The sequence below is a fragment of the Bufo bufo genome, chromosome 4 (genome assembly GCF_905171765.1).
Source record: "Bufo bufo chromosome 4, aBufBuf1.1, whole genome shotgun sequence".
NCBI lineage: Eukaryota > Metazoa > Chordata > Amphibia > Anura > Bufonidae > Bufo > Bufo bufo.
Window position 1 is genome coordinate 212,185,268 of NC_053392.1, and position 13,260 is coordinate 212,198,527.

The 13,260-nt window shown below is 41.7% G+C and overlaps 1 protein-coding gene across 1 annotated transcript in view; it reads right to left on the reverse strand.

The window, feature by feature from the left end:
• ZMAT3 (zinc finger matrin-type 3) overlaps positions 1-10,802 on the reverse strand; it is a 58,334-nt gene extending 47,532 nt beyond the window's left edge. Inside the window, exon 1 of the mRNA XM_040428257.1 lies at positions 10,675-10,802. The gene's annotated coding sequence lies outside the window, so the exon portion shown is untranslated. The remainder of the gene's footprint in view (positions 1-10,674) is intronic.
• Positions 10,803-13,260: the final 2,458 nt, after the last annotated feature.

Here is a 13,260-nt window from a genome sequence, read left to right on the forward strand (position 1 = left end):
TTGTGGGTGTAACATGAAAAAATATGGAAAAGTTCAAAGGGTATGAATACTTTTTCAAGGCAATGTATTTAAAGGGAACCTGTCATGTGGATATTTGATTATAATCTAACTAATTATATACAATCATTAACTACTAAAAAGTGCCTTAGATGTATTCACTTTCTGGTGTGACAGATGGTTATCTCATAATATACACACAAAGATGCCACATGCCGTATGCTAATGAGCTGATTTGAGCCCAGCGTGATGTCATAGAGTCCAGCGTATATTTAATTCAGAGCTATAGCCACTCCCCTGCCCACCTGCTGCTGATTCATATGGAAAATAACTGTCACTCAGCAGCAGGTGGGCGGGGAGAGTCAGGAGCTCATGAATATTCAGGACTCATCATTACCAGCTGGAGCTTTTCAATACAAGATGTTGGGAGATTGACTGGGTCAAGAAAGTGACCCAGCATTTTGCTAAGAGAATCAGTCACTTATTTATGTTGCCCTTAGTTAGGACACCATAAAACTGGTGACAGGTTCCCTTTAAGGAGTAGTTGCCAAATACTGGTTGGATCTGCTCATGTTGCAGTAAGCAGCCACACACAATTGTCTCAGAACCTCCATGTCTGTATGTGACACCTCCAAGGGGCAGGTTCTTTTAAAATGTTACTTCTTACTGTGCCCATCGCAGATTTTTTCATCAGCCATACTGATGGTGCCCATGCATTGGAGACCACAACTGACGTCCCCAATGCACGGAACGGGCGGTACACGTTCGTGTCCATAAGCCCTATAGGACAATCATTTAAGTACATTACAAACATCAGAAGCGCCCATTGGCTCACATCAGAAGGGATGGCAGATTTAGCCCCAAAATCACACAAAGACTCTAAACAGGAAAAAAGCAATTTGTTAGGTCCAGAACTTGCTCATGAAGTAAAAATGAGATATAGGGCTTGTAAGTCCTTTGCAGAACTGAAGCTGCTAGGGCAACCAAAGGTCCCATGGGCAGACCATGATCACAGGGACAATCCAAAAAAATAATATTCTAAAAATCATACATTTCAGGAAAAGGATCTTCAACAAAACCAAATACTTACAAGAAATCCTATTCAGGTAAGCATAGCATTATCCATTTCTTCCCGTCATTATGTAGAAAAAAATCTCTACAGACCGTTGGGTCATAAATGTGATTAAAAAAAATTCGCACTATCACAAAAAATGTTTCCTTTCCAGAAAAAAACCCTATCTTTGCACAGAAAACAGTGTTTAGACTAAGTATTAGGTCCCATTCACACAACCATATTTTTGGTCCGCAGCCAATCAGCAGTTTTTGCAGATTTCACACGGACTCATTCATTTCTATGGGTCCACAATAAAAAGGTTAGGCATTGTTACGCATGTTATGCGTTAAGGGTTAAAGAGGTTTTCCCATCACATACAATGGGGGCATATCGCTAAGATATGCCCCCATTGTCTAATAGGTGCGGGTCCCACCTCTGGGACCTGCACCTACAAGAAGAACGGAGCGGGGAGAGCTGTGGCTGGAGAACCCCGGGGTTCGCCCACCACCAAGCGCTGCTCCCATACAAGTTAATTGGAGCACACCGTGCACACGCGGCCCCTGCTCCCATTCATTTCTATAAGACAGAAATAGCAAAGCCAGTGCTCGGCTATTTTCGGGAGCCCCACTGAAATGAATGGAGGGCGGCTGCGCATGCGCGCCCTCCATTAATTTCCCTGCTCCGTTCTCGTTGTGAGTGCGGGTCCCAGAGGTGGGACCCACACCTATCAGACAATGGGGGCATATCCTATCCATATACATACAATGGTCGCCCTGTATTGTAACTAAGAGGGACTGCTGTATTATAAGAGTGTGGACTCTTTTTACGTAAAACAAACAGGGTTCCAGCATCCGAAGTTTTGATTGTTGTTTCGTATTTCATTTATGGTTAAAAATACATCTTGTAGACAACACCACCCTCCACCGTCAGGTTAACATGTTTCGAACTCAAGCGTTCTTCCTCATAACCTCATGGGGTGTCCGGCTTCAGGGATAAAATAGACCCCACCCTCCAATGGGAAAAATGGGGGAAGGGAAAATAAGTCTTGGAGGGGGAAAGAAAATTCTCCCTGGGCCGGACTTCACATAATCAGTCACCTGTCACATTCATAGAATCACAATACTCTTCCTACCTTTAATACATAAAATGCATAGTTACATCGATGTTATAAACTCAATAAAAACAAAACACTGAGTACCACATTAGAAAGGAAAGAAAAAGGTGAAAAGCTAGGAGAGAAAAACAGACAAACAAAGCCCCTTGATTTGGACATATTAGCTCCAAAGAAAAAACGCAGTGTGTGAATATACACACTGTGCTAATATCTGAAAAAAACTATTAAAATCTCAGGGGATTGATCTCTGTTGTATTTAAGGCTGTTCACTCCTAACCCATGTGATTAAAAAATGGCTTCTCTTTATGATGTTATTACTATTCCATTTTCACCGAATAAATGAATTCTGATTTAGGTATAATATATTATATTTAATTTAGCTGTTTTAATTTATAATCTAGGTGTTTAAACTGGCCCCTGTATCAAGCTATCGTTGATATAAATACATAAGCTCCTTCCTCAGATTAAGTCCTGATGGATAACGAGGGTTCAATCTGAAGATCCAGTATGCCTCACGCAATAAGATTCTTTGCTTAAGATTGCCTCCCCTGGATGGAATAAACACTTTCTCGATGGCATAATGAGCGGTCTTCCAATTGTTTAAGTGCTTCCCTTTGCTTTCTAGTGAGATTATGGTGTTTGTATTGTTTATTAGATTTGCCCTTATATATTGCAGTAAGTTCCCTTTCAAGAACCTCCTGAAATATATCCATACTTTATGTGCGAGTCTATGGGGGCCAAATTCTCACCATCCCTCGCAAATATAACCAAGGCGTATTGGGAAGAGCGTTATGTCTTTTCAGAGCATAATCATTTTTCGGAAGCTATTGTCTGGTATGGCAGATACATCGATGATTTGCTACTCATTTGGAGTGGCGATGTATCTGCCATACCGGACTTTGTTTATTATGTCAACAATAATCCATATAATTTGAAGTTCACTTACCACACGAATTTACAATCTGTTTGTTTTTTGGATCTGAGGCTGACTGGAATCCCAAACCAGAATATCAATACAGAGACTTATCGGAAGGAGGTCTCTGGTAATACTATCTTAAAAGCAGCCACCATCCAACCCATATAATAAAAGCCATAATTGGTGGGTAAATTTATACCGGCACGTAGAAACTGTAATACCAATATTGCCTTCCAGACTGAATATGGGGTCGTTTGAGACACAGAGGGTATGCTAAGTGGATGTTATCCAGAGCCCTGAATATAGCCAAAAATAAAGACAGAATAGATCTTTTATTCAAATCTGAAAAGAAAAATTTGGCTTGGAAGGGAATAGGGAGTTCTGAGAAACCTACACTTGTTTTTACATATAGTCGGCAATTTTTCTTAATAGAACAAGCGATACGGAAATGCCTCCTAATTCTATATGAAGATAACATCCTGTATAATGTTCTCAAGAAAAGATGCAGGATCGTGTCGAGACGACCGTGCACATTGGCCAATAGCCTATCCCCTTCAGTGTTTACACGGTCCCATAGTACACCTTACCTGGTTGAAATACCTGGGCTTTACTAAATGCTGGAGGCATCCTTGTAAAACATGCAGATTTGCTTATCCGACCACAAATTTTGATAATGCCACACATACAGAAACTTTTCCAATAAAGAGTTATATAAATTGTAACAGTGAGGGGGTTATATATATAATTAAATGTACAAGCTGTGATATTATGTATGTGGCCAGTACCAGTAGACAATTTAAAGCCAGATTACAGGAGCATCTCAACTACACTACTAACCCCCAGGCAACGGGCATTTCAATTGCGGCCACCCATTTTATTAATAAACATAACAGAAATTTGGATAGTTTCCGCTCAGTATGCCATCGAGAAAGTGTTTATTCCATCCAGGGGAGGCAATCTTAAGCAAAGAATCTTATTGCGTGAGGCATACTGGATCTTCAGATTTAACACTCGTTATCCATCAGGACTCAATCTGAGGAAGGAGCTTATGTATTTATATCAACGATAGCTCGATACAGGGGCCAGTTTAAACACCTAGATTATAAATTAAAATAGCTAAATTAAATATAATATATTATACCTAAATCAAAATTCATTTATCCGGTCAAAATGTAATAGTAATAATATCATAAAGAGAAGCCATTTTTTTATCACATGGGTTAGGAGTGAACAGCCTTAAATACAACAGAGATCAATCCTCTGAGATTTTAATAGTTTTTTTCAGATATTAGCAGTGTGTATATTCACACACTGCGTTTTTTCTTTGGAGCTAATATGTCTAAATCAAGGGGCTTTGTTTGTCTGTTTTTCTCTCCTAGCTTTTCACCTTTTTCTTTCCTTTCTGATTTGATACTTAGTGGGGTTTTTTTTTTATTGAGTTTATAACATCGATGTAACTATGCATTTTATGTATTAAAAGTAGGAAGAGTATTGTGATTCCATGAATGTGACAGGTGACTGATTATGTGACGTCTGGCCCAGGGAGGATTTTCTTTCCCCCTCCAAGACTTGTTTTCCCTTCCCCCGTTTTTCCCATTGGAGGGTGGGTTCTATTTTATCCCTGAAGCCAGACACCCCATGAGGTTATGAGTAAGAACGCTTGAGTTCAAAACATGTTACCCTGATGGTGGAGGGTGGTGTTGTCTACAAGATGTATTTTTTATCGTAAATTAAATAAAGACGAACCAACAATCAAAACTTCGGATGCTGGAACCCTGTTTGTTTTACATATCTGTTTGAAAGACTCGTCCGTTCTGTTCCGTGCATCGGCAACATATGGTGAGCTGGAATACATGTTTCTATAGACTAGGTGGATTATTTTTGTCATATAAAACGCAGGCATAGATAAGACCATATTTAAAGCCCAATATATGAGAGAAGCTGCTATGGAGGGCAGCTAGATGGTCTTCAGAACTCACTTTCATTAGGTTCTATTGGCATTCTTCAGAAATTGAACGTTTACAAATGATGAGAGCTACCATCAGGTGTGTGTCACTCTACCTAATAGTTGGTGCTAGGTGGCTGCCCCCACGAAGAACAAAGCACAGTTTGCAGGACTCTATGATCTGCAAATGTTTTTTGTTCTAGGGAAGGGCACGACCCCCTAGCAACAGCGACCCTCCGAATATCCTACCCACATAGGTTTTCCTGTTTGTAACAGAGAATACTAATTTGGTTTATATATGTTCTCTTAGGCCAACAAAAGAGCCAAAACTTCCTCAAACTCAAACATAGCCTAAAAGGTACAGGGTAACAATCTACCAGAAACATATGCCAGTCTTGATCTTCTTGCCCTGGGTTAGATGCGTCTAATTTATTAGGAGGTAGATGCCTCTTAATAAATTAGGCTGCCATGCACCAGATACTGAGTTCTACCCTAGTTACAGACTGGTGTAGACTTTAGCTATAACTTACGCCAGTTATAGTAAATCCGGCCGGCTGCACAAAGCCCCACCCCTCCCGCTAAGTGCCGGCACTTTTCTCTGCACTTCGGAAAAGTGCTGAGAAGCATTTTTAGGCCACAATAGTGGCATAAGGCCTTTAGTAAATGTCCCTCATAGTGTCACATACTTACCAGTCTGCTCTCCCGTGGCGAGTCTGACCGGACTACGGTGGCGCTTTGTTGCTGCGGCAACCAACCCTGCTGACAGTGGGTCTGGTCGACCGATTAGGAGCAGGGATGCCGTGCCAATAAGGCTCAGTGCCGACGTCACATGCTTCCTGAGGGCAAGCTATTTGCACCACATTCCAAATTATTATGCAAATTGGATTCAAGTGTCATAAAGAAGTCATTTTTGGTTTTTCAATTATACTCATGGATGGTTTTATGTCTCAGGGCTGTTTGGATCACGGAAATTAGTCTCAAACACCTGAGATAATTAGTTTGCCAGGTGAGCCCAATTAAAGGAAAACTACTTAAGAAGGACGTTCCATATTATTAATTAGGCCACAGGTTTCAAACAATATGGGAAATAAAAAAGGATCTCTCTACTGCCAAAAGCGTTAAATAGTGCAATGCCTTGGACAAGATATGAAAACATTAGCTATTTCATGAAAACGTAAGCGTGATCATCGTACTGTGAAGAGATTTCTGGCTGATTCACAGCACAGAGGGGTTTGTGCAGATAAAGCCATAATGAGGAAGGTTTCTGCCAGACAAATTCATAGGATTAGGAGAGCAACTGCTTTAAAATGCAATTACAAAGCTGCAAATAGGTATTTGAAGCTGCTGGTGCCTCTGGAGTCCCGTGAACCCCAAGGTGTAGGATCCTCCAGAGGTTTGCAGTTGTGCATAAACCTACTATTCGGCCATCCCTAACCAGTGCTCACAAGCAGAAGTGGTTCCAGTGGGCCCAGACATACATGAAGACTCATTTTCAAACAGTCTTTTTTATTGATGAGAGCTCTGCAACTCAGGATGGTCCAGATGGATGGAGTACTGGATGGTTGGTGGACGGCAGCCAAGTCCCAACAAGGATGTGACGTCAGCAAGGAGGTGGCGGAGTCATGTTTTGGGCTGGAATCATGGGGAGAGAGCTGGTAAAACCCTTTAGGGTCCCTGAAGGTGTGGAAATGACCTTGGCAAAGTATATAAAGTTTCTCACTGACCACTTTCTTCCATGGTACAAAAAGAAGAACCATGCCTTCCATAGCAAATTCATCTTCATACCTGAAAATACATGAAAATCTCATGCTGCAAGGAATACCTCTAATTCATTGGCTGCTATCGGCAAAAAAGGAGAGAAACTTCTCTGACCTTAACCCTATTGAGAATCTTTGGAGTATCCTCACGCAAAAGATCTATGGGTGGGAGGCAGTTCACATCAAAACAGCAGCTCTGGGAGGCTATTCTGACATCCTGCAAAGAAATCCAAGCAGAACCTGTCCAAAAACTCAGAAGTTCAATGGAAGCAAGAATTGTGAAGGGGATATCAAAGAAGTGATCCTATGTTAACATGTAACTTGGCCTGTTAAGATGTTTTGGATTGAAATAGTTTTTGATTTCAGTAAATGTGACGTCTTAATGCTGCAAATTCAACAAATGACCATTTTCAGTTCTTTACCACCTATAAAATGTTTTGAAACGCTGTTGTGCATAATAATTTGGAACAAAATTTTGAGTTTTTTCATTTGTGAAAAAAATACTGTTATTATTGGGAGGTTTGTTCAATAGAATTTGATTTCTACTCTTAACGGTTGATTTGCATTGACCATTTAGGAAAAGCAGAGAAAAATATAACTTGCATAATAATTTGGAACGCAGAGTAAGCAGGCAGCTGCTGGCCACAGTTGCCTGTGATTGGTATTCCTGCCTTACTAGCTCGTTTAGTGTTTGTTACTCTGGATCGCTTACCTGTTGCCTGTTTTTTGGACTTTGCCAATGTATTCTGATTTTGCCTCTGACATGACCTCCAGGTATTTGACTCTGCTTGTTATTTAACCTTGCTTGATATTGGATACTGTTTGGTATTAGACTCTGATAGTTTGTGACCTAGCCTTTGCCTGCTAACGTTATCTCCTGGTTTCACTCTGCTGTGTATTTGACTTAGCTTTTAGCTTCTGATCCGCTCCTGGTTTTAACCTCTTTCTGTCTGACAACACTTAGGCCTCTGCACTTAAGTTAGGGACCATCACCTAATTGTGGGCCTTCATTTAGGGCGGATCGCACAACTAGGTATGGACAATGGTGTGGGTGGAGTTCAGGGCTGGACTGTTGTTCCCTTCCAGTCATTACATGTAGGACTATTCTCATTCTGAGTTGTCATCTCAAGAAAACTACATTTCATCAACAAGTTTAAAAAAAAACCACTCACAATTATTACACAGTTAATCTGAGCCACAAAGTTTATTACAGTTCGTCTCATTTTCAGTTATTAAACCTGTTGAGACCTCTCAAGTCTACTTGTGTTTTTTCAATGTTAATTTTGATCTTAGGCTGACAGAGTTGAGAGTACCCGGTGTCGCGACACTTTCCGATGAGATCTCGCTTGCCGTAGCAGTCTCGCGAGATCTCGGACTCTTTCCCGTTGGCAGTAATAGGCAGCCACCCACACCTAATAGTGGTTGCTAGGTGGCTATCCCTTTCCCTGGAACAAAAAATGACTGGAGATCATAGGTTTCAGCAAACGTAGCGCAGAAGTGATGCGTGAAAAAAACCGCTCATGTATACAGACCTATTGAAATGAATTGGTGAGGATTCAGTGCGGGTGGTATGCGTTCACGTCATGCATTGCACTCGCGCTGAAAACTCGCTCGTGTGAAAGGGGCCTTAGGTCTCATTCACATTTCCGTTTTTCACTGACGTGTACTCTCCGCATTTTCTACAGACTGCACAAGTACCCATTGATTTTAATGTGTCTGCTCACATATCATTAGATTTTCACTGACTGTGGGTCAGTGAAAAAAAACACGGAGACATGATGCAGACCAAATACGCCCATTATAGTCTATGGGTCAGTGAAAAAACACTGTGAGTTGTCCATGGAATAAGGGATGACACATGGATGGCAAAAAACTAACAGATAAAACACAGACTGATTTTTTCATGGACATCAAACAAACACGGAAATGTGAATACGGCCTTAGGGTACAACCTCACGGTCAGGTTTCTGCACTGTGTTTTGAAAGACGAGGATTAAATTTAATCTATCTGTCCTTTATACTTTCTCTTCTCTTATGAGCCACTCCTGATTTTAGCTTTCAACTGCAGCAGAAACCTGACGGTGTGACCGTACCCTTAGGCTCCATTCACACGTCCGCAAATGGGTCCGCATTCGTTCCGCAATTTTGCGGAACGGGTCCGGACCCATTCATTTTCTATGGGGACGGAATGGATGCGAACAGCACACAGTGTGCTGTCTGCATCCGCATTTGCGGAGCGCGGCCCCGATCTTCAGGTCCGCGGCTCGGCAAAAGATAGAACATGTCCTATTCTTGTCCGCAGCTTGCGGACATGAATAGGCATTTCTATAGGGGTGCAGGGCGGGTGTGTTGCGGATCCGCAACTCACCACGGACGTGTGAATGGAGCCTTACTGTGTGATCAGCCTCCAGTAGGGTAAGACACTGGAACATTGGCAGAACCTCACATGGTTTTGTAGGTTTGTGTTGTCTATCGAATAATCGTGGCATTTGCATCCTCTCCAATATAATCCAGAACAATAGATCACAGGGCAATGTATCTTCCTGACATCTGAAAGTGGCATGTCAGTAAATCCTGACACTGGATAACCCTTATCAGATTGGGGTTATGTAGGCTGTGATAGAAACTGAATACCAAAAATCCAATAGACATTAAGAATGGCAACCTGTGACAAGATGACATGAAATAACGCTCCAGTGGAAACTGTTTGTGATAGATAGATAGATAGATAGATAGATAGATAGATAGATAGATAGATAGATAGATAGATGATAGATAGAAAAGATAGGAGATAGATGATAGATAGATAGATAGATAGATAGATAGATAGATAGATAGATAGATAATAGATAGATAGATAGATAGATAGATAGGAGATAGATAGAATAGATGATAGATAGATAGATAGATAGATAGATAGATAGATAGATAGATAGATAGATAGAATAATAGAATAGATAGATAGATAGATAGATAGATAGATAGATAGATAGATAGATAGATAGATAGATAGATAATAGAATAGATAGATAGAAAGATAGATAGATAGAATAGATGATAGATAGATAGAATAGATAGGAGATAGATAATAGATAGATAGATAGATAGATAGATAGATAGAATAGCTGATAGATAATAGATAGATAGATAGATTATAGATAATAGATAGATAGAAGATTAGATAGATAATAGATAGAAGATAGATAGATAGATAGATAGATAGGAAGATAGATAGATAGATAGATAGATAGATAATTGATAGATAGAATAATAGAATAGATAGATAGATAGATAGATAGATAGATAGATAGATAGATAGATAGATAATTGATAGATAGAATAATAGATAGATAGATAGATAGATAGATAGATAGATAGAATAGATAGGAGATAGATAATAGATAGAATAGAATGAATAGATAGATAGATAGATAGATAGATAATAGATAGATAGAATAGCTGATAGATAATAGATAGATAGATAGATTATAGATAATAGATGGATAGATAGAAGATTAGATAGATAATAGATAGAAGATAGATAGATAGATAATAGATGGATAGATAGATAGATGGATAGATAGATAGATAATAGATAGATAGAATAGCTGATAGATAATAGATAGATAGATTATAGATAATAGATGGATAGATAGAAGATTAGATAGATAGAATCATTTCTAGAATGATATACAGTTTATATGGCACCAACCCCCTCCGTGGCGCTGTACAATGTATCTCCCGCATGTACAGCTGTTGCACTGACGCTTCCCTGGGTAGTACACATCTGGTATGAGGGGCCCCGGTAGCGCAGGAGGCAGAGATCAGTGGAGCAGGCTCTGGACCGGTATGTACACAGGCAGTGATGGACGGGAAGCGGTCAGTACTCACACACAGCCCCGGCACCGGCCTCCGCTCTCACTGGGGCGCGATCATCCTCTGCACCGGAGAAGGACGAGGCCCCGCACACGCCGGCTGCTTTCCTTCCCCGAGATCCCAGCAGCCGCAGAGCCCCTTCCTCCTCCCCGGCTGTCTGTGTGGACGAGCTTCCGGGGCCTCCCGCCCTCCCATTGGCCGCCTGCCACAGCCAGTGCAGAGTGTGAGGCTGCAGGACCAGGTGCACACGGGGCCACAGACACATCACTGCTGCTGCTAGGATCCCCATCATCTTACTCTTCTGCTGGCTATTTCTTGGTGCTGCCTAATATTTCATCAATTGGTACTAAATAAATGGTCATTTTTAACCTATTTTGTACCATAAATCAAAGCCATGCTGAACTGGGGGCCTGTAGCCTCTGCTGCCTAGTACAGAGCCATAGGAACTGGGTGTGCCCTCATATGGTGATCTGTATGGCATCATATCTACATGGTAATCTGCCATAGTGCATAAAATGTCATCAGGTGTCATAAAGTGGCAGAAAACGACTATCAGGGGTGCACCACCAAGGAGGCGAGGTTAAGCGATTGCCTCAGGCAGCGGAAGGGATTATCAGTTTCTGCAGTATAGTATTAGGAAGCACAATGGACACAGGACCATCTTTAACGCGGGGCAAAAGGGGCAGCTGCCCCGGGTCCAGTTGCTCCTGGGAGGCCCAAGGCAGCTGCCTCTTGAGCCCCGCTGGCCACTGCCCACAAATTCAATGAACGATGTCCGTAAATTAGTACCGGAGGAGGATCAGGAAGTGGTGAAGGCTTTGTACTCACTGCTTCCTGGTCCTTGGCTGTCGGTTGTGCAGGGCTGCACACATCGTGAGGCGCTCTGTGACGTCATGCTGTGCGCAGCCTTCACAGCACAGCCGACAGCAGGAGGATGCAGATCACGCTGGAGGAGAGGAGAGGTAAGTGTTTTATTTTATGTTATATTTATGAGGCTGATGGACACTTCTGGGGCTGGTGAGAGGCACTGGGGGTTGATGGAGAGGCTATTGGGGGCTGATGAGAGGCTACTGGGGGCTACTATAAGGCTACTGGGGGCTGCAATGAGGCTAATGGGGGCTGCTATGAGGCTACTGGGGGCTGATATGAGTCGACTGGGGGCTGATATGAGGCATGGGGCTCTTATCTGAGGTCTGATTGGGGGTCATTCATATTGGGGTCTGAGCAGAGGTCTGATTGGGGGTCTGATCTGAGATCTTATTGGGGTCTTATTAACATTGGAGATCTTATTGGGGCTGTTAGCTGAGGTCTGATTAACATTGGGGATCTGATTGGTGGTCTGACCTGAGGTATAATTACAAATATTTTTTTCTTATTGTCCCCCTCCAAAACCTAGGTACATCTTATGGGCCAGTGCGTCTTATAGGACAAAAAAATACGGTACTTGCTTGCTCCTCCTCCCGACCTCCCCTGCCCTTTGCGCCGTGACGCCACACGAAGGCACTGCAACGCTAGGGTGAGCCGAGCCCCGGTCTCCTTCCTGAACTGCAGAGTGTTGCCCACTTCCATCCCAGAGTCCAGCTGCCCAGAGCACTGATCCTGAGCCTGCTGGAGTCTTCAGAACTTTAAGGGCCAGATTTATCATTAGCTCAGGTCAGAATAATGGAGTGAAAAAGTCCCAAAAAAAGTCCCAAACGCTAAAACTGCGCACAAATTTGCGACTTTTTTCTGCTCTGCACTATGCTCGCCAGTTTTCTGAAAGTGGGCGTGTTTTCTTATGTAAATGAATCTCTAGACAAATTTACTATTGGGACTATTTAAAAAGTCGCAAAAAAGTCGCAATTTCACTCCAGTGAGGACCATGCTTATCTTATGAGACTTTTTAATAGAACATGCGACTTTTTCATAAAAACGTGCGACTTTTTCAAAGCTGCTTACTGACAGATAAACTGCTAACGTCAAACCAGATTTATTACAGTCTTAAAGGGCCGATCATAAATCTGACTTGGCTAAAACTGACTTTAGCCATATGTGAAAGTGGAGTGAGCTGTCAGAGTAATGAGAAATCTGGCCCTAAGTATTTACAGTAATTCACTGTAAGCTATGTATATATTACTTGTTTTATGTGAGTAAGGGTGCTGGGTGATTGGAGAAGGGGGGGGGGGGTGGAGGGGTTAGTAATACAGTACTATCTTGCACATTGTAAAAAAAAAAAAAAGTGATCTGCAAAATACTAGGGGCCAGATTTCTCATTACTCTGACAGCTCGCTCCACTTTCACATATGGCTAAAGTTAGTTTTAGCCAAGTCAGATTTATGATCGGCCCTTTAAGACTGTAATAAATGTGGTTTGACGGTAGCAGTTTATCCGTCAGTAAGCAGCTTTACAAAAGTCACACGTCCTTATGAAAAAGTCGCATGTTCTATTAAGTAAAAATTGTGCATTTTTTTGCGACTTTTTAAATAGTCCCAATAGTAAATCTGTCTAGAGATTCATTTACATAAGAAAACACGCCCACTTTCAGAAAACTGGCGAGCATTGTGCAGAGCAGAAAAAAGTCGCAAATTTGTGCGCAGTTTTAGCATTTGCGCATTTTTTTGC